Source organism: Cryptomeria japonica, chromosome 3 (assembly GCF_030272615.1).
Source record: "Cryptomeria japonica chromosome 3, Sugi_1.0, whole genome shotgun sequence".
Classification (NCBI taxonomy): domain Eukaryota; kingdom Viridiplantae; phylum Streptophyta; class Pinopsida; order Cupressales; family Cupressaceae; genus Cryptomeria; species Cryptomeria japonica.
This window is the reverse complement of record NC_081407.1, coordinates 163,790,783-163,811,140: the sequence shown is the minus strand read 5'-3', so window position 1 is coordinate 163,811,140 and position 20,358 is coordinate 163,790,783.

Genomic DNA, 20,358 nt, shown 5'->3' with positions numbered 1-20,358 from the left:
CAAAGAGCTGGCGGCTTGTGCAAGGGAATTAGCCACTTGATTTTGATGCCTATATATAGATTTGATGTTGAAGGCCTCGAAACTCTCGATGAGGTCCCAAACTCGATTTCGGTATCTGGTCAACCTTTTGTCATGGCAGACATATTGTCTCCTGATTTGCCTTATAGCTATTTCTGAATCTCCATACACTTGCAGTATTTTTGCTTTCTTTTTGATAGCCATCAATAATCCATGAATCAAGGATTCATATTCAGCTACATTGTTGGTGCAAGGAAATTGTAATCTGTGAGCGGCAAGGTAGGTTTCTCCTGTCGGGCTAATTAATTCGTAGCCTGCTCCAGATCCTTGTTTGGACTTAGATCCATCGAACCTTAGTGTCCATATTACATTCTCTTGGCTTTCGGTTGATGCATCGGATAGACTTTCATCTTCTGAGGAGCTTTCAACTCCTGAATCTTGAATTTCTTCCACAATCAATGTTTGTGGGACTCTTTTGTATACTTGTTCCGATGCGGTCTGGCATAAAGCACAGGATAGTTTTGAATGGACGGCATTATGTATCCTACACCAGTTGGGGAGGAGTAGATCTCGAACGGATGCCAAGTTACCAAGTTGCATACTTTGTTGTACGTTTCTATGTACGAACTTTCTGAAATTTTCAAACATTCCGTCATCTTCTTGGTCGGATCCTTGGTCACTTTCCACAACAATTTCTATAGATTCCATCACTTCTTGCTGACCATCCTTGTCTTGCAGGTTTTGTATCATCAGGACCTCTCCCACTTTAGGCTTGTATGTCCCTAGATCTGATTCTAAGAACAGGACTTCATTGTCTTCCCCACACTCAGTTATCATAAGTCTCAATCTTGGAGTACTGTCGATTTTGATTTGATTTGGGACTCCTCTCCATGGTAGCCACATATGTGCAAAGTCAGTTGACACATACCCATTCAACTTTCGTGACCAATCTCTACTCAGAAGCATCCCATATGAATCAGGAATATCCACGACTAATATGTCTATGAAATTTTGAACCCTTGGGTCCGCAGCCAATTGCATGTGGATATTGTTCAATTCTCCCATGACTGGAACTTCTGTCTTGTCTAGCTGGGTGACTTTTCTTTTGGTAGGAGCAGGAGTTATTCCTAGTCTCTGACAGACAGCCAGGGGCATCACATTACTAGAAGCTCCTGAATCATAGAGGCAATTGTGTAGTAATTTCCCAAAAATTCTGACTGATAGCAGGAACGGGGCCGGTTCATCTTTTCCTTGGGAAAGGACTAAGGAATCCCCACTGTGTTCTTGATGTTTTACTTCATTGACCTTCGGATTGTCATTCTTTGCTAGGCCCTCTTCTTTTGAGTGATCGGTCTTGTTTGGAGATTTCCCATTCTTGACCACATCTTTCTTAACGGCAACCTCCTTTTCTGGAAGAATCTGACTAGTGGTGAGGCTTTCCTTGATGGTGGGTTGAGATTTCTTAGTCTCGCCTCTTTTGAGTAATACTTTGCCTTCCAACATATCTTCCTTTTTGGCTGGGAAGGCTATGGTCTGGACCATGCATTCGTCTTGTTCAGATTGCTCTTTGTTACCAGCTTCCTCTTGGGTCACATTGATGGTAGCTTGGACATTGTTAACCGCATCTTTGGACAGGTTCTGAACATTCGACCTTACTAAGTTTGAATCATTCAGACTTTTAATCACTGCATCTTTAATTTTTGAGACCTTGAGTAGCTCATAGAGTGGTAGGCTAACTTTGACTTTCTTGAGTTCTTCCGATACCAATGTGGCCAATCTTTTCATTTCATCGCCCATGGGAGGTGTAATATTCTTTTGCCTATATTCTCACGTATGCTGAGGATACTCTGGATTATTGCTAGCTTGTGGATCTGGAGGAGTGAAGAAATTGTTTGGAGGAATCGATGTAGTTAGAGGTTCCTGATTTCTCTGATTTCTATGATATACCCTTTGATTCACACCTCCTGAAGACTGGTGGAATACCTCCTTTATCCCCTCGACTAGGACATTGTTATTCAATGGTGGAAAATAATACTCTGAGTCTTGAACGGGTCCATTTGCGGATGCAGGTGGTAACTGAGAACCCGGAGGTACCATTGGTCCATTAGCAGATTCTGGTGGAAATCTCCCATTCGAGCCTGATTATCTTCTTCTGGTGAATTCTTGTAACTTTCCACGATCATGGCTTGATCATATCGTGTAGTTGGGACCATTTCGTATCCTGTCGTGGGCGGATTTTCAGGTGGATCGTTGCTGCGCATCTCCTGCTGGAATATGTCAGTTGCAATTTTGAATTCAGGACACTGCAACTCGGAATGCTGGTTTGTATTGTGGAGTCTACACCAACTGGACAAGGCCACTTCTGCTAGAAACACTTTACTAGTAGGATGATTTTCTTGATTCTGAGAACTTGATGGGTTATCCAGCGGCGTCACCACGTTTCCATTATTAGGAGCAGTATTCCATGGTCTCCTCTGAAAGCCTTGGTTGTTATTTCCCTAATAATTGTTCCTGAAACCCTGATTATTATTTCCTTGGAAATTTTGATTGTTTGTATGTTGGCTGTGGTTGACCCTCTGCATGCTTTGGATTTGATTATTCTGGTTTCTTAGATGAGTTACTTTGGTTGACAGCTTCTTGACTTGTTCAATCAACTCTTTCATTTCATCCTTCTCTTCTTGTGTTCTTGAGGAGTTTGTTGCGTTTTGCAGGTACACGGGTTGCGCTGGTGGGGCTTGTGAAAGTGGAACTCCGGGATGAAGCACCAACTAGTTTGCCAGCTGTACACTAGGATATGTTGCCTGTGGAATGGGATTCATAAATGGAGTTTGGTTGGCCAGTGCCGTACTAACTGCTTGCATTTGATTTGGTGCTGCAATAGGTCCCATATGTAGTAGTGGCCTAGTAATATTCTATCCCATGTGCTTACTGACTTCAATAGCTTTTGCATATGCTGCGTTTAGATCATTCGGAATAGGATGTGTCCTCACGAACATGGCGGTGAGATGATCCAGGGCTCCATAATAGATTTCCCTTGGGTCAGCAATGAGGTAGGGATGTCGTAACATCGTGTACGCGCGGTGAAACCTATTTGTGAAAGAGGTGATTGGCTCATGTTCTCTCCTTCAGATTTCAAAAAATTGTCTATACAGCTCGGCTGGTGTAGTTGGTATACCAAACTTTGCAATAAATGCATCCTTCATCGCATCCCAGGTCCTGATTGACCCTGTAGGCAAGTGAATAAACCAAAAGTATGCTTCTTCAACCAATGAGTAGGGAAAAAACCTACATGCTACATCTCCATATTCAACTAATCTGTTACGAAGAAGGTCTTCGAACATCTTGATATGATCCTCTGCTATACGATTGAAATCACTGACATTGAATTTGGAACAAAAGTGCTCTGGATTCTTTGGCATATCGTGATAGATTGCAAATTCCAATGGTGATGGGTTGTTGATTAGCCAAGTAGCGCCGTTAAGCGCATGAGCAGGAGGAGGAGGAGGAGGAGCATTGTGAGCCATCGTGCTTCCCGAAGTTTGAAAGCTTGACAAGAGACTTGATGAACTAGTTTGGCTTGTCGGTTGAGAAATCGCCTGGATACTTGCTTGAATTGCCGCTTGTACTTGTTCTTGAAGAGACGGAGCTTGTGATGACTCAGGAGATTCTTCTAGTCTTAATTCAAATTCCTTGGGAGTATCCTCTCTTTTGACTCGCTTTGATCTTGAAGTAAACTGAAGTTCACACAGATTTTTGATGCCTGGTGTTGACCTCAATATTCTTTGATGTTTCTCGGGCGAGAAAGAACCAATGCGATCCAGCGTGAAGACTTGTCTTGCAGAGATTACTGTAGGTTCCATTGATTGCGGAGTTCTCTAGCAGTGACTCTTCAGTGTTCTTCAGCCCTATCTTCCTCTTTCTCCAAGATGATTCTCACTCTGTTATACTCAGCTTCACTTCTCCTTATGTTCCATGCTAGGTGATTCAATCCTGAAACAATATCTTCTTGAATGTTGCCTATCTCCAAATTAGGTTGCACTACTTGATTCAATCCTTCATGTGGCAACACCATCGTGAGTCATAATTATACTTGAATTGTGTGCTGTCCCTTTAATTCTTCGGATTTTGGTGGTTTTAAGGCCCTCCCTCTAGCGCCAATTCTGTTGACATGTATTTTGTACACTATCAAACACAGAATAAAATACCCAAGGGTACCTTATCCTCTCTTGAATAAAGCCTCTGATTGCTGAAGATGTCGCGAAAAAGGATCAATCAGGATGACTCCAAGGTTCTTCGATGTAGGGTCTCTACGTGTGGATAAGCACCAGTGGTCGTTGTGAACGCTGTTTCATCAAGGGGTCTTACGTTTCCGAATTGTAGGAACAGAATTTCCTAAAACTAACAAGTTCTCAAAAAGATCAAAAGGTAGAGTTTGCAAGAGATGAATTCTAACCTAATCCTAAGAATGACTCGATGTAGGCTAGACTTGGTAAAATTCTACCAATTTCAGTATTGCCAAGGAATTACAACTTTACTGGAATTGATGCGATCTTCTAAGGTGACTAATGATTTTTCAAATCATCAAGAATTATAGACACTACCATGAAGGTACATATCAATAGTTCAATAATGATTGAAGGTTCAAGCAATCCAAATATCTCCAATTGACCACACAAGGCGTTCTTACAATCAGTAAGAAGCTAGTGGTTTGGAACATGAATCTCACCAAAGATCAAGCCCAACACTTAGTCCTTCAAACTTAAATACTACTTCGACTGAGAATGATTCAAGAAAGTAAACAACCATGAAAATAGCCACAAGAATTGCAATAAAACACCATAACTTCAATATTTTATTGATCTCAAAGCCAAAATAGACAACAATTGCTTGAAATTCTTACTTCAATGCTCAATCTTGCTACAAAATAACTTTCTTCTCTCTAAATTCTAATATCTCCTCTAATATCTAGTCTCTAACTACAAAATGAAAAAGAGTGAGGGTATATATAGCATCCTCAATTACAATGAACGACCCAGATCAAAAGAAGATCAATGGCTGAGATTTTGACACCTAAACCCTAATTAGGGTTTGTTACAAAAAGTCCCCTTTTTATTGAACAATATTAAATGCATAGCCAAATATTTAATTGGCACAAAAATCTAGGAAACATAGACCAATGATAATTAAGGTGCCACATCATGTACACCAACCTCTCTTCTAGAACCTTATTTCCTTTCCAATGCTCTTTCTTAGCATATGCAATGAATCTGGACACAATTCCTTCAATCTCAGCAATAGGAATCTCGGGAAGATTCCTCATTCGTTCCTCCAAGTGGATAACCTGATCAAAGGCCTTGAGAAGAGCCGAATCCCATCCAAGTTCGAGTTCCTTGATTTTCTCAATTAGGAGCATAGTAGCAAACATTTGATCTCTTTGCTCATTTGTGATAACATTCTCATCTTTGCAAAAGATGACCTTGACCTTTTCTTCCAACTCTTGAAGATCCGCATCTGTCTCAACTTCAATCCTCCTACCAAGAATAGTACATAACACCCCAAACACCTTGTCATGGATTGGATGGATGACTTCTTCAACTTGATTGCATTTGGTGCTGATGTCTTCGAAAAGAAATTCCTTCATCTAGAGTAGAGTTGACCACTGGAGTAAATTATGAGCTCCTCCATCCATTATCCTTTCTTGTGCTAGGATCTTCCTTGGTGTTTGCTTGATTACTTGTAGAACAAGAATGATAACATCTGTAGTGTGGGCAAAGGTGGCTACTGTTGTCATTAGGTTGTGGATGATCTCAAGGACCTGGATAGCTCGATGGATTGTCTGCATCATTCTTGTTGCAAATTCAACGGCAACTGTGTGGGATTTGTCAATCCAAGAGCTCATAAGCTGAACCAAGCTCTTGACTCTTTCTGCCTCGCCAACTGATTCAAGGGGAAGTGCTTGCACGGGAGACATTGCTGGATCCTGGCATCCCAAGGGCTGATTGAGATGGCTAAAGTAGCCTCTCCAAGCACCAACCTCTCACTCAAGCTTTCTATTCTTTTCCATTTCTTCCTTAAGCTTGTCTTTAAGTGCCTCAAATGAATCGGTTGCCTCATCCAGTGTCTGCTCAGCGGTGAGTGGACCAAGTTCAAATGTTTCTACATCATACTCTTCTACAAGGATTTCACCTTCATACTTGTCCACTGTTGGTGTAGCTATCTGCAACTTCCTGGACCCTGTCTCATCTCTGATCATCTTGGACATCTTGGTGGCCTTCTTCTTCTCTGTTACTTCCTGTGAATTTCCTACAAGGCTCTCTAAGTCAATCACATTATCTTCATCCTCGATCACAATCACCCTTGTTAGTCTCTCCTTCAACCAATCTGGAATGGCAGATCTTGTCTCTCTAACTTGTATCTCTTTAGGCAATGGTTCTTCTTCTCGAAGAGGAGATGTCACTTCATCATCATTCTTGTCTTCATGTAGCTCATTGACTTGGGGAGATTGACTTGATGAACGTTGAGATGCCTGCCCTTCTTCGTGTTTATCATTCTGTACCATTGATTCCATAGATTCCTCGACTTCAGGTACCCTCTTCTCTTGTCCTACAACCTGACTCATCCTTTTTTCATGTCGAGAAGATGTACCGGATGAGCAATATCGATTGGCCTCTTGCTTCTTCTTGGAGGGTTCCCTTTTCTCAGGTCTTTCTTTCCTCTTCGCGACTCTAGGATGAGGATTGCCTTCACTTGTGCTTCTAGGATGAGGATTGCCTTCAGTTGCGCTTCTAGGATGAGGATTTCCTTCACTTGTGCTTGCTCCTCCTTCTCCTGGCCTTTCCTCCAAAGTAAAAGTCATTGGTATGTTCTGTTCTCTCAACCTTTGATGTTGTACATCTACCCATCTGCGAGTACATGACAAAACTGGAGCCATCAAAGCCTTTAAGTCCAAAACCTCAGGCTCGTTCCAATCTATCCTCACTGCTTTGTCTTCTCGGTCATAAGATGATTGGAGATGTCTGCCACTGTCCTGAGCTTGATCGGCCACTCTGTAAACTTTGCATCTCCTGATGAAATCTAAAGGCAATCTGGAATGCATCTTTCTTTTTACTTCTAGATCACTTGAGAGATTCATCCAAAAGTCCTCTACCTGACATTCATGCCTGTACTTTCTACCAACTGTCTCTTCTATATACCCATTGTTGGGAAAAATGGTGTCTCAACCTTGCATTTATGCGAGGTTACTATTTATAGTAAGTTTTCATTTGAGCACGAAATGGTGCGAAACTCTCCCTGAAGCTTCTGGTTGGTTAGATAAGCATTCCGGTAAAGTTTCGTCGCAAGGTCACAGCTAGTTTTGAAGATATTAAAGTTTTCTTCTTGGAGGGGTGCAATAAAATATTTAAACTTAATTTTGGGGACTTTAGAGGCTCCAAAACGCCCTAAAAAGTGGCCGTAACCGGCGAAGCAGGTTACGAGGTGATAGAGCACTTCGCGAGCTTTCCGGCGCTTCAAACGGTTCGTCAATCGGACACCCGGTTCTCAAGTTATGGCCTCCGGAAGTTTGTACTCCTGAAATAGGAAAAATAATTTGTATCGGATGCATAAATGAACTGTAAAAGGGAGCGACACGTGTTGATGTGTGCTTTAACATGTCATAGAAGGGAGATAAGGTCGGCTACACCTTATTGGGTGGTTTTAGCCCATGGTTTTGTAATACCGTTTGATGGTTTCTTGTATTGTATCTCCTATTTATGAGGTGTGTGAGATAGAGGTTGTGTGTAAGAGTCTTATGGCTATTGAGTTGCCTCTGAATCTCTGATTAGTGATACTCCTGCGAAGAGCTTGCTCTGCAAGTATGTTGTAATCTGTTTTTGATTGCTGAATAAAATATTGAGCTGCTTTTGGAGGGTGGGGTTTTTCTCCCGAAAGGGTTTTCCCCACGTAAATCATTGTGTTGTGGTATGAATGCTATTATATCTATTTTTATTTTCTGTAACTGTTGTAATGATCTGAAAAAGTTTTGCATTACCCTCCTCTCAAGGTTAGTGTAGGAAGTTGTTTCCGCTACTTAACTTCCTTACAAGTGGTATCAGAGCCTGATCACCTTTGGTTTCAATTGTGGGCAGTTGGGTTTTTTGAACTAATCCAGATTTGAGTGGGAGCTTGTGCAGAAGACACTTTGTGATCTTGTCGTAGGAATATTCAGATGGCAAGTTCGTCAGGGAGAATAGAGGTGGAGAAATTTAATGGAAGTAATTTTGAGATGTGGAAGCTGAAGATGGAAGATCTGCTAATAGATCGAGATCTTTGGGATGCTATTGATGCGAATGTCCAAAGGCCCTCAAATCCTACTGCGGCAGCTCAGTATGATGTTATGGACCGAAAAGCCAAGGGTCTAATCAGACTGTGCTTGGCAGACTCTGTTCTAATCAATGTCCATGAAGAAAACTCTGCAAAGAAGCTATGGACTAAGCTTGGTGAGATGTATCAAGTGAAATCTTTATTAAATCAAATTTTCTTAAGAAAGAAATTGTATTCCTTGAAGATGGAAGAGGGTGGACGAATTGCAGACCACCTAGAAGCATTCAATATGATTGTGGCTCAATTAGTATCCGTCGGTGTTAAGATGGACGAGGAGGAAAAATGTCAGATCTTGCTTTGCTCTTTGCCTGATTCGTGGGATTCTCTTGTTATGGCTATCGGTAGTACTTCTGTTGTTTTGAAATCTGAAGATGTGGTGGGTGCCCTACTCAGTGAAGAGATGCGAAGGAAGGTATCCATCAGTTCAAAGGAATCCCTAACTGTTTGTGGAAGACCTAAGGAGAAAGGCAAGAAGAATGAGAAGCGTGGCAAGTCCAAATCCAAAGGGAGATCGAAATCTCCTGGAAAGTCCAAAGTCATTTGCTGGAATTGCGGTAAACCGGGTCACATCCGTAAGGACTGCAAAGAAGAAAAGAAGAAGAAAAAGAAAAAGTTCGATTCTGATTCTGAGTCCGACAAGGAAGATGGCGATGCCTTTATTGCGGCTTTGGCGACTCATGCAGGTAATGATGCCTGGCTAATTGACTCAGGTGCATCTTTTCATATGACTTCCAATATAGATTGGTTTTCTGAATATGAAGGATTTAATGGAGGTAAGGTGTACTTGGGTGATGATTCACATCTAGACATTGTTGGTCGAGGTAAAGTTAGAATCAGGTTTTCTGATGGTAGAATAAAAAGGATTAATGGTGTGTTGCATATCCCTGGATTAAAACGAAACTTGTTATCTGTGAGCAAACTGATAGATGCGGGTGTGCAGGTAGTCTTTTCTGAAGCAGGATGTAAGATGATTAAGGGTGCTATGGTAGTTGCTAGAGGTGTCAGGTTTGGCACTTTGTATAAGCTTGAAGCATACACTGTTGAGTGTAATAGCACTTCTGTAAAAAGTAAATCTGCGGATACTTCACTGGAAGATTTGAAGGTTTCACCTTCAGCAGATGGAAATGGTTTTTGGGTACCTAAGGGTGCTCTTTCGTCTGAAGCAAAGTTACCTGCAGAGAAGACTATGTTATGGCACCAGAGACTTGGCCACATTGGAGAAAAGGGTCTAAGGACCTTGAAAAATAAAAACCTTGTTGAAGGTTTGAATGATTGTAACCTTGACTTTGATTTCTGTGAGCATTGCATTTATGGAAAACAAAACCGCGTTCAGTTTTACTCGAGTTCTCATAAAACTTGTGGTGTTTTGGATCTTATCCATTCTGATGTGTTTGGTCCAGTAGATGTCTCTTCGATTGGAAAATCCACATATTATGTTTCATTTATTGATGATTATAGTAGAAGGACATGGGTTTATTTTCTAAAGAGTAAATCTGAAGTTTTTAGTCGTTTTAAAGAATTTAAAGCAATGGTTGAGTTGCAGACTGGAAAGAAAATAAAATGTTTGAGAACTGATAATGGCGGTGAGTTTTGCTCTAATGATTTTGATAGGTTCTGTAAAGACTGTGGAATTAACAGGTAGAAGACAACTCCGTATTCTCCACAGCAGAATGGAGTTGCAGAAAGAATGAACAGGACACTGATGGAGAAGGCTAGGAGTATGTTGAGTGGTGTTGGTCTCGAACAAAAGTTTTGGGCTGAAGCTGTTGCCACTGCTTGCTACCTGATTAACAGGTCTCCTACATCAGCTCTTGTTGATAAAACGCCTATGGAAGCATGGTCAGGTCACAAGCCTTCATTGAGACATCTTAGAGTTTTTGGTTGCGAGGCATATGCACATGTGCCAAAGGAGAAGCGAACAAAGTTGGAGAACAAGGCTGTGAAATGTATCTTCATCGGGTATAGTTATGGTGTGAAAGGATACAAGCTTTGGGACCCTGTTGCACAAAAGGTAATTCACAGTAGAAGTGTTATTTTTAGAGAAATTAAGTCTCCTTCTATTACATTGCAGCCAGAACAGACTAAAAAAGAAGATGTGATTCAACTTCCTTCTACACCTGAAAGAGTTGAATCGAGACCTCTAGATAGGCAAGAATTTGAGGAGAGCTCGTCTAGCTCTGAATCTTCAGAAGAAGAGGAAAAACCTCCAACTCAGCTTGTTTGAAGGTCTACAAGACATAGACAACCACCTGAAAGGTATTCATCTGATGATTGGAGATGTATTTTTGCTCTGAATACTGGTGTGGATGAACCGAAATCTGTAGAAGAGGCATTAGGTATGAATGATGCAGAATCCTGGAAGATTGCTATGGAGGAAGAAATGGTAGCTTTGAAAAAGAATGATACATGGGATCTTGTACCATTGCCTGAAGGACGAAAACCTGTTGGTTGTAAATGGGTGTTCAAGAAAAAGATTGGTTCAGATGGAAGCATTGAGAAGTATAAAGCAAGGTTGGTTGCAAAAGGCTACTCTCAGGTTGAGGGTGTTGATTATGGTGAGATATTTTCTCCTGTTGCAAAAATGACGTCCATTAGATTTTTGCTTTCTATTGCTACTGCTTATGATTTAGAGGTTGAGCAAATGGATGTGAAAACTGCTTTCCTTCATGGTGATTTGGAGGAAGATATTTATATGACACAGCCAGAGCACTATGTGGTGAAAGGCAAAAGTAATTTGGTCTGTAAATTGAAGAAATCTTTGTATGGCCTCAAACAAAGTCCTAGAATGTGGTACCAGAAATTTGATACATATGTGTTGAGTTTGGGATTTGAACATTCTAAATCAGATCACTGTGTTTATTATAAATCTTATGGTGATCATTTCTTATTCATTGCATTGTATGTTGATGATATGTTATTCATTGGCAAAGGGAAAGGTATGATTTCAGAACTGAAGTCTCAGCTCGCTGCTAAATTTGAAATGAAAGATCTTGGTGCAGCAAAGCACATTCTTGGGATGGAAATTAGAAGAGATAGGGTAAACAGAAAGCTATGGCTAGGCCAGAGTAAGTATGTGAATTCAGTGTTACAGAGGTTCAACATGCAGAATTGTAGACCATTGAGTGTTCCTTTTACAGTTGGAATGAAACTATCTGTTTCAGATTGTCCGACTTCCCCATTGGAGATGGAAGACATGAACTGAGTGCCTTACCAGAGTGCGGTTGGAAGCTTGATGTATGCTATGGTCTGTACTAGACCAGACATTGCCCAAGCAGTGGGAGTACTTTCTAGATATATGTCTAATCCTGGTAGAGTTCATTGGGATGCAGTCAAAAGAGTCTTCAGATATTTGAAGGGTACTTCAGAGTATTCTTTGTGTTATCATGGTAATTCAGTTGGAGACATGACTTCCCTTGATATCCATGGTTATGTGGATTCAGATTGGGCAGGTGATATTGATAGCAGAAGATCCACCAGTGCTTATGTGTTTACTTTGTTTGGTGGTGCAATTAGTTGGATGAGTAAGCGACAGGCTGTGGTTGCTTTATCCACTACTGGAGCAGAGTATATGGCAGCTACTCATGCTTGTAAAGAGGCCATTTGGCTTAAGAGACTGTGTTCAGATATTGGAATAAAACAAGGTACAGTAACAGTATACTGTGACAGTCAGAGTGCAATTAGCCTAGCTAAGAACCCGACATTTCATGCCCGGACCAAACATATTGATGTTCAGTATCATTTTGTTAGAGATATGGTCGAAGATGGTAGGGTGAAGCTGGTTAAGGTGGAAACTTTGATGAATGTTGCAGATGCTTTAACTAAGGCTATGAGCACAGAGAAGTTCAGATGGTGTTCAGAGTCTATGGGCCTTATGGCCCCTAGCAATTGATTCATTGTGTTGACATTCCCTTCCGCTCATGCAAGGTGTTCGACAAGTGGGAGATTTGTTGGGAAAAATGGTGTCTCAACCTTGCATTTATGCGAGGTTACTATTTATAGTAAGTTTTCATTTGAGCACGAAATGGTGCGAAACTCTCCCTGAAGCTTCTGGTTGGTTAGATAAGCATTCCGGTAAAGTTTCGTCGCAAGGTCACAACTAGTTTTGAAGATATTAAAGTTTTCATCTTGGAGGGGTGCAATAAAATATTTAAACTTAATTTTGGGGACTTTAGAGGCTCCGAAACGCCCTGAAAAGTGGCCATAACTGGCGAAGCAGGGTATGAGGTGATAGAGCACTTCGTGAGCTTTCCGGCGCTTCAAACGGTTCGTCAATCGGACACCCGGTTCTCAAGTTATGGCCTCCGGAAGTTTGTACTCCTGAAATAGGAAAAATAATTTGTATCGGATGCATAAATGAGCTGTAAAAGGGAGCGACACGTGTTGATGTGTGCTTTAACATGTCATAGAAGGGAGATAAGGTCGGCTACACCTTATTGGGTGGTTTTAGCCCATGGTTTTGTAATACCGTTTGATGGTTTCTTGTATTGTATCTCCTATTTATGAGGTGTGTGAGATAGAGGTTGTGTGTAAGAGTCTTATGGCTATTGAGTTGCCTCTGAATCTCTGATTAGTGATACTCCTGCGAAGAGCTTGCTCTGCAAGTATGTTGTAATCTGTTTTTGATTGCTGAATAAAATATTGAGCTGCTTTTGGAGGGTGGGGTTTTTCTCCCGAAAGGGTTTTCCCCACGTAAATCATTGTGTTGTGGTATGAATGCTATTATATCTATTTTTATTTTCTGTAACTGTTGTAATGATCTGAAAAAGTTTTGCATTACCCTCCTCTCAAGGTTAGTGTAGGAAGTTGTTTCCGCTACTTAACTTCCTTACACCCATAAGGATCAAAATTCTCCCTCAAGGCAAAGAATGAAAATGAATATAAGGCCAACTCCCTTTCTGCATCATCCAAGGCTAGAGCATTAGGACATACCTCAATTGAATTCCCTAGTATGATAGGCATAGGAATTCCATTTCCATGCCTGTGTCTGAATGCCTTCGCATAAGCCGCCAACTGCCTTGTCACCTCAAGTAGCACTATCCTATCTGTCGGATATCTCGGCAACATATAGGGAGGTGAAGGACACCCATGAACTCTAATATATGTAAACTTTTGGAATTGGATGAACCAAGCACCATACCTCTTCACAAGCTCTTGTGCATCTTGAGATAGCCGATTGTGAATCCCGCCTTGCAATATCCTGGTGATGTTCATCATGAAGTTATCATTGACTAACTTGTAGTCACTTCCAGGTGGATGATGCAAATGAAGATAAGAGTCACAAACTCTGACTTCCCTGGGTCCTCTTCCGATCACTCCTCTGTGAGGTAGTCCTGCATATTCAAAACTCCTGATCAAGGCATATATGATGTACGAGCTCATGTGGAATGACTTGGTAGGCTTTAGTCTCCTTAACTGCACGTCCAAGCAATGGCTAATAGTTCTAGCCCAATGAATTGTTCCTTTTCCTTGAACTATTACCTGGATGAAGTAGAACATCCACTTCTCAAAATAGAAGGCTTGAGGAGCCCCTGTAACTCGATTGAGTAAAGTTATCAAATCTCTGTATTCCTCCTGGAAGTCGATCCTATGTGGTGTGTTGGGAATCTTGCTCAGGCGAGGATGACTTTTGAGTAACCAATTCTTATTGATGATGCTCAAGCAAGTGTTTGGATCATCTTCATACATGGGCTTGGCTCCTTCTAAGCTTTTGTAAATCATATCTTTATGTTCTGGAAGATGGAGAGCCTCACTTATAGCCTCTTCTGAAAGGTAAGCCAAAGTGTTCCCTTCCTTGGACATGATTGATCTTGATTGTGGGTCATAATGGCGGGCACACTCGATCATCAGCTCATGGCATTGGACCGCTAGAGGGAAACCGGCCACCTTGATGATGCCACTTTCAATTATTCTCTTTGCGAGAGGTGATGGTTTTCCAATGTAAGGGACCTCTCAAAACTTCTTCACACTGAAGATTCCCAAGTTGGTATCTCGAATGTTGCTCCACTTTGACACGATCTTGGTCTCCAATTCTTCATTCCTCTGATCTTCCTTCATGAGAGCTGGACGACTAGTGGATGTTCCTGCCTTTGGGGTCGCCATCTTGACACCTACACAACATTTCATAATGAGCAATATATTTTTCAATGTAGAAATATAGATTAGAAAGGAAGATTTAAGCTTTTAATTAGGAAACTTCATGAATAATTTTTGAGTTATCATTTCCTAATTAACTATGCAATTTCAAAAAACTTGAAGTTCAAAATTCAAAATTTCAACATTGGGACAAGGATGATCACGCCATACCTCCACTTGAGAATTAATTCTAAGAAATGATGCAAAAAATAGGAGAATTTACTAGGCGAAAGATAGATCGAAGTCTTCCCTTTAGCAAAATGTACTTCCTCTAGTCTTCACAAGCATCAATTCCACCACCTCTAGCCTCCAACAAAATTCGCTCCAACTAGACCAGTTTTCGCACTTCTTTCTTGCTCTTCCAAATCACACTTGAAACAATGAGTGAATGATTTGAATAATGAAAACATGCCCCAAATATATAGAGCACTCACCATTTCATTTTCCATAGGCCGACTTGGTAAAATAGAACCCAAAATAAACAAAAATTAATAAAAGAAGAAGGCCGACTTGACAAAATATTAAAATGATACCTTAAGCGCTCTATCTTTTAATTTTAATTTAATAATAATTAATTTCAAATGCCTCAATTAATAAAAAAAAATGATTTTCTAAGGCTCAAATTAATTATTAAATACCCATTCACCTTTATTAAATGCCAATTTAATTAAATTTTTTAAAATATTTCGAAGTTTTTAGCGAACTTGGCATCTAATGCGATTTGGAGGATATTAATGTCCAAGCATGGTAAAAAATAACGAATGTCAATAACCTCGCTTTGGTCCCTTGGAGAGGGACATGAACGCTCTCTCATTTTAAACCTTGCATTCCTTGCTTTCACGTTCAAAACCTCATCCTTGGCATCCAAAATGGCCTTGTTATTTGGAAATTTGAGTTTAATTCACTTGATCTTTAGAAGGAGTGTGCCTTAGGACATTTTTGCCCTGGTCCCTTGGTGAGGGACAGGAGCGATTTTCTACTTTTGTCCTTGATCTTTATCTTTTAAATTGCCAATTCATGTTGTGGGGTAAGCAATGATCTCCATTGTTCATTCTATGCATGCTTAACTCGTTTCCTCAAGGCAAAATAGGCTCTCCCAAGATTTTCGCCCTAGTCCTCCGGTGAAGGACAGGAGCGATTTTTGCATTTGAGCCTAGGATTGTCAATTTTTGGAAGCAATTCCTTGTTCACCATTTTTTAAAAAAGCATTTCTCATCTTGCACCACCTTGCCTTGACGTGATTTTGGAGGGAAATTGTTGATTTTATAAAAATCGCCCTAGTCCTTTGGTGAAGGAGAGGAGCGTTCTTTGATTCATTGTACAAACTCTTGATCACATCAACCTCCAATTACCTTCAAAGCATAAAACATCATTCCTCACTCCTTCTTGAGTCTTGGAAACAAAAAATAACATTTCAAAATGTTAGGCAACTAGTCATATGTGGGGATTTCGCCCTGGTCCCTTGGAGAGGGACAGGAGCGATTTTGCAAATTGTCATCGAAATTTGTGGTCCTTGCAACTCCATTCCACCCTGAAGCATTTTAAGTATCATTCCAAACTTGTACCTTAGCCTGGATTCGTCCCAATTTGGAGAAAAGAGATAGTCTTTTAGGTTTTTCGCCCTAGTCCCCTGGAGAGGGACAGGAGCGATTTTGCAATCATGAGCTTACCTGTGCCTTTCTAGCCTTCGAAATTACCTTCAATGGACCAACCACGCCCTCTTTCATTCATTTCAAACACGAAACTTGCCTTACCTTTGCAAGAAATTTGCCTTTTTAGAAAATCACTCTGGTCCCTTGGAGAGGGAAAGGAGCGATTATTGTCTTTTGGGTTGATTCCCTCCTTTGTGGTCCACTCAAGTTATATTCAATGGACAAAACATGCCTCCCTTGACCTCTTCAAATCGTAAAATCACTTTAATCTTGCAAGGATAATGCAAATTTTGAAATTCAAGCTCCGGTCCTTCAGTGAGGGACAGGAGCGAATTTTGCCCTCTAGACCAAATCTTTTCGCTTTTCATCTCGAAATTCCTTTGCTAGGGAAGATATCATCCTGTTACAAGCTATGAACAAGAGTTCAAGTCCGAAAAGGGTCTTAAAAGGTGTGTATAAAGAAAAATCGCTCTGGTCCTTCAGGGAGGGACAAGGGCGAATTTATCTTTTTTAGACAAAAGCTCCATCATTTCATTGCCTTTAATTAAGCCTGGATGCTCTAACATGTGTAATTCATCTTTCACCATGCCCTTGACATTTCAATATGACCAATCAAGGCCAAGAATGACTCAAATAAGCATTTTCGCCTTGGTCCTTCAGGGAGGGACAGGAGCGAATTTATCTTAATCCTTCAAATTTCATCATTTTCAAACCTTCAAAATCCTTAAAATCATCAAGTCACGTCCAATTAGCTCCCCTGGAGACCCTGCACAAACAATTTTAAAAAAAGTCAGAGACAATATGCACTAAATAACATTTTCGCCTTGGTCCCTGGGAGAGGGACAGGAGCGATTTCACCTTTCTAAGCTAAAATATCCACAATTTAGGTCTTCAATCATTTAACAAGGCATAATTAGGTCATCTTCAAGGCCAGGAATCAGTTATCTTGAAAAAGTGGCATGGTCCTTCAGGGAGGGACAGGAGCACTTTCTCTGTTTCAGGCATCATCTTGCCTCCAAAATTTGATCAAAATTTACCTAGGCAAAAATATACAATTCTATCTTCAAAATGCTTACACTTAGACAAAATTTGAATTTTCCCAAAAGAACCCTGACTAGACCTAACCTGAGACATATCCGACTTCGTGACAGACTCACCCTACTTCAAAAATCTCAAACGTTGGGAGGATGCGTAATAACTTTCAAAATTTGACTGGACTTGGCTTGAAAATATCCAAAAGAAACCCCTAAGGCTTAGCCCTAGCCCAGACAACTCACTCACTCAAAATCCTAGAAGCAGAGAGAAGAACAGGCAAAAACAAAAGCAAAAAGAGGGGGTCCCCATTTTAATGGGGCGATGTGTGAAATGGTCACAACAGGTCTCAACCCCCCTATATATATCCTCGTAGTTAGAAACAACTATATACACTATCTATATAGAGGATTCTCTTAGAGGGCGTAGGGAACCATAGATGGTATGGGCAGATAGATGGGCGGAGAGATCTAGATGGGGGGCCATCTTATAATCCATATAGAGGGTTGGGTCCTTGGGGGGACGGGGGCTCGTAACAATCTCCACCAATTACATTTCCCCAGGATTTTTAAGGCCCCTACTATTCGCTAGGGTAGTGCAGGGTGGGAAACACTAGTTCCGGGGTTGGGTGGGCCCCAGGGTGGGTTGGAGGAGGAGACGCTAGGGCCCTACTATTTTCAAGGGGGCATGTTACGTATAGAATCTGCCCCTCCCTACCTTCCTTTCGCGTTTCTTGAAACATAGGCCAATAGAAAGGCCCTACTATTCTAGACAAAAAAGATTTGAATCAATTGCGATCGCCCCTGCGTTCAGGCTAAGCATCAATTTATGGACCCTAGAATAGTAGGCCCCTTAGACAACTATACTAGCAACCGGGGGACGCTGCAAAAGTTTGCCTTACCTTATATATAGATTTAGGAGAGGGACAGACTTAACAGTGTCTAAAGACCCGAAAGCGAGATATGTTTGACCGAAAGTGAGGTTGGGGTTCAGTTTTGAAGTAGTATGTAATGGAAGGAGCCGCTCTCCCTCAGTCTGGGAGAGGGATTCAATCCCGATGCACCGGTCGGTAGCTATCCTTCGGAATGGAGCAAGCACAAAGGCGTGGTAGGGAACAATCAACTCCATAAAGTGAGAAATTGAACGATCGAAACGATGACCTTACATATCGAGAATCACCAGTAGCATATTGAATTGACCGGGAAGCAACCAGCGCAGATACAGGGGCAGAAACTATTAATTAATAACCACTAATATCTTTATCAGGCAACATCGGGTAGCATCGAATCTATCACCTGAATGTCAGCTTAATGGTATGAGGATCCAATGCAACTATACACTCTTTGCGTTCTATTCACCATAGGTTTCCAGGGCACAGCATACCTTTAACTATACGAGGATTCTAACTAACTAAGAGGACAAAGGACTCAACATGAACTATGCATACCGCCTCTAGACACATAAAGTTGGATACTTAGACTATAGGATAGGAAACTACTACAGGTATTATTACGATTAGGGATATTAGACCTTAGATTACTAACATCTTAACTGGAATCTTTATAGCTGTTCTTATTGTGTGGGACTTTACTTAGTACAGTTGATCAACAAGGTCTAAGTGGAGATCTGTAATCTCCACCAATGCAGCACTGGTTCGTTGTACTACGTGACAGTGGCGATCGGGCACGCGACGAGCAGCAGTTATAGTATAGCGTAATTTGTGGGCCCGCCAGATTTCTAAAAAGCGGATTTTCATGGTACGACTCGCTAGTCCTAGTATGGAATTCGCCCCCTACGAGTGATGGTTAGACGCGAAAGCCGCACTCCCCTTTTCCTGGTGGTTGTTTACGGATAGGGCAGGATCCCAAACTTTCCACATACCATGTGAAGGCTTTCTGAGGGATAGGGCAACATGTGGAGGTGGCATTGGGGCGCACAGCTTCATAGAATATCTGTGCTAAAAGCTCCTTAGGCGCAAAGGAGTCTCCATATGGGCATCTATCAAAGTGCAACCAACAATGTCTATAGGCTCAAGGAAGAAGCGACACTACCAAGAGCAAGGAATAGTGAGGACAAGCAACAAAGGCTCACTACCACTCACATTAGCCTCCAGACATTACTTGCTGGCTGACTAAGACTAATTATTCAAGTTAGTAGCCAATCTCCGCTTAGAACAAAGGAACTATAGATATGATATCCCTGCAGATACCAATCGTAGCAACTAAGTACATGGATAAAAGTCAAAATTGGGTAAATTGAGTTTTCCCCATAACACTAACCCATTTCCGAGCTTGAACCCCTCTCGCAGCATAAACTAGTTCTCTTCCCGCAGCAGTACAAATTCAATCGTTCATCAGCCTTAAAAGTTGATTCCCGTTCCTTTTTTAGCTCCAACCTATTGACTAATATGATCCCGTAAAGGTAAGAGTTGCTCTGATGCGGTTGAAGATCCAATTTAGACTTTCATTCTCTCTTGCCCTTCATCGATTTCTCAATTCGACATTGATAGGGGTTGTTCCATGGGAATAATAAGTGGGTGTGCTCCCACAGCTCACTACTTCGTTATCGGTGAGTCCCGATCGACGGAATAAAAAACTGAAACAATTCTAGATTCTAGTTCTGCCTACGGCTTCGGGTATCATGGATATGGACCTGGAACTACTGACTCTCGCGCTACTGCCTCTGGCCCCGCTCGCTTTGGTTCTGCTCCATACATCCCTGAATAATATAAAAGAGGGCCCACAGGTGTTTTGGATCCGCGACGAGAGGAACCGCTTAATCCACTGCTACATAGAAGTAGCTGGCGAGAGGCTCTGGGGGTAACGAGAACTGGCTATGGCTCTGGATCTCCGGCTCGCTCATGGACGTCGGCCCCTACTATTTCTAGGCGATCTCTCCCGCCCTTCAAATAGTAGGGATATGGAACTGCTCTAGCATCTCGAACCGCTCCATTCCTGGATCAGCCACTCAACCTCGCTCGGATGCGGCACTTTGTTACTGGTGCATCTGGACCTATGGAATTGGTCAGGGACCCGCCGGAACTGGGCATGGAACTGAAACATATTGTTCTCGCCGGATAGATATCCAGGGCGGGCTCCCTACCCCTACTATTTTAAGGGAAGGTCAAGCATAGATATAAAGGAATATATACAGCATTGTTACC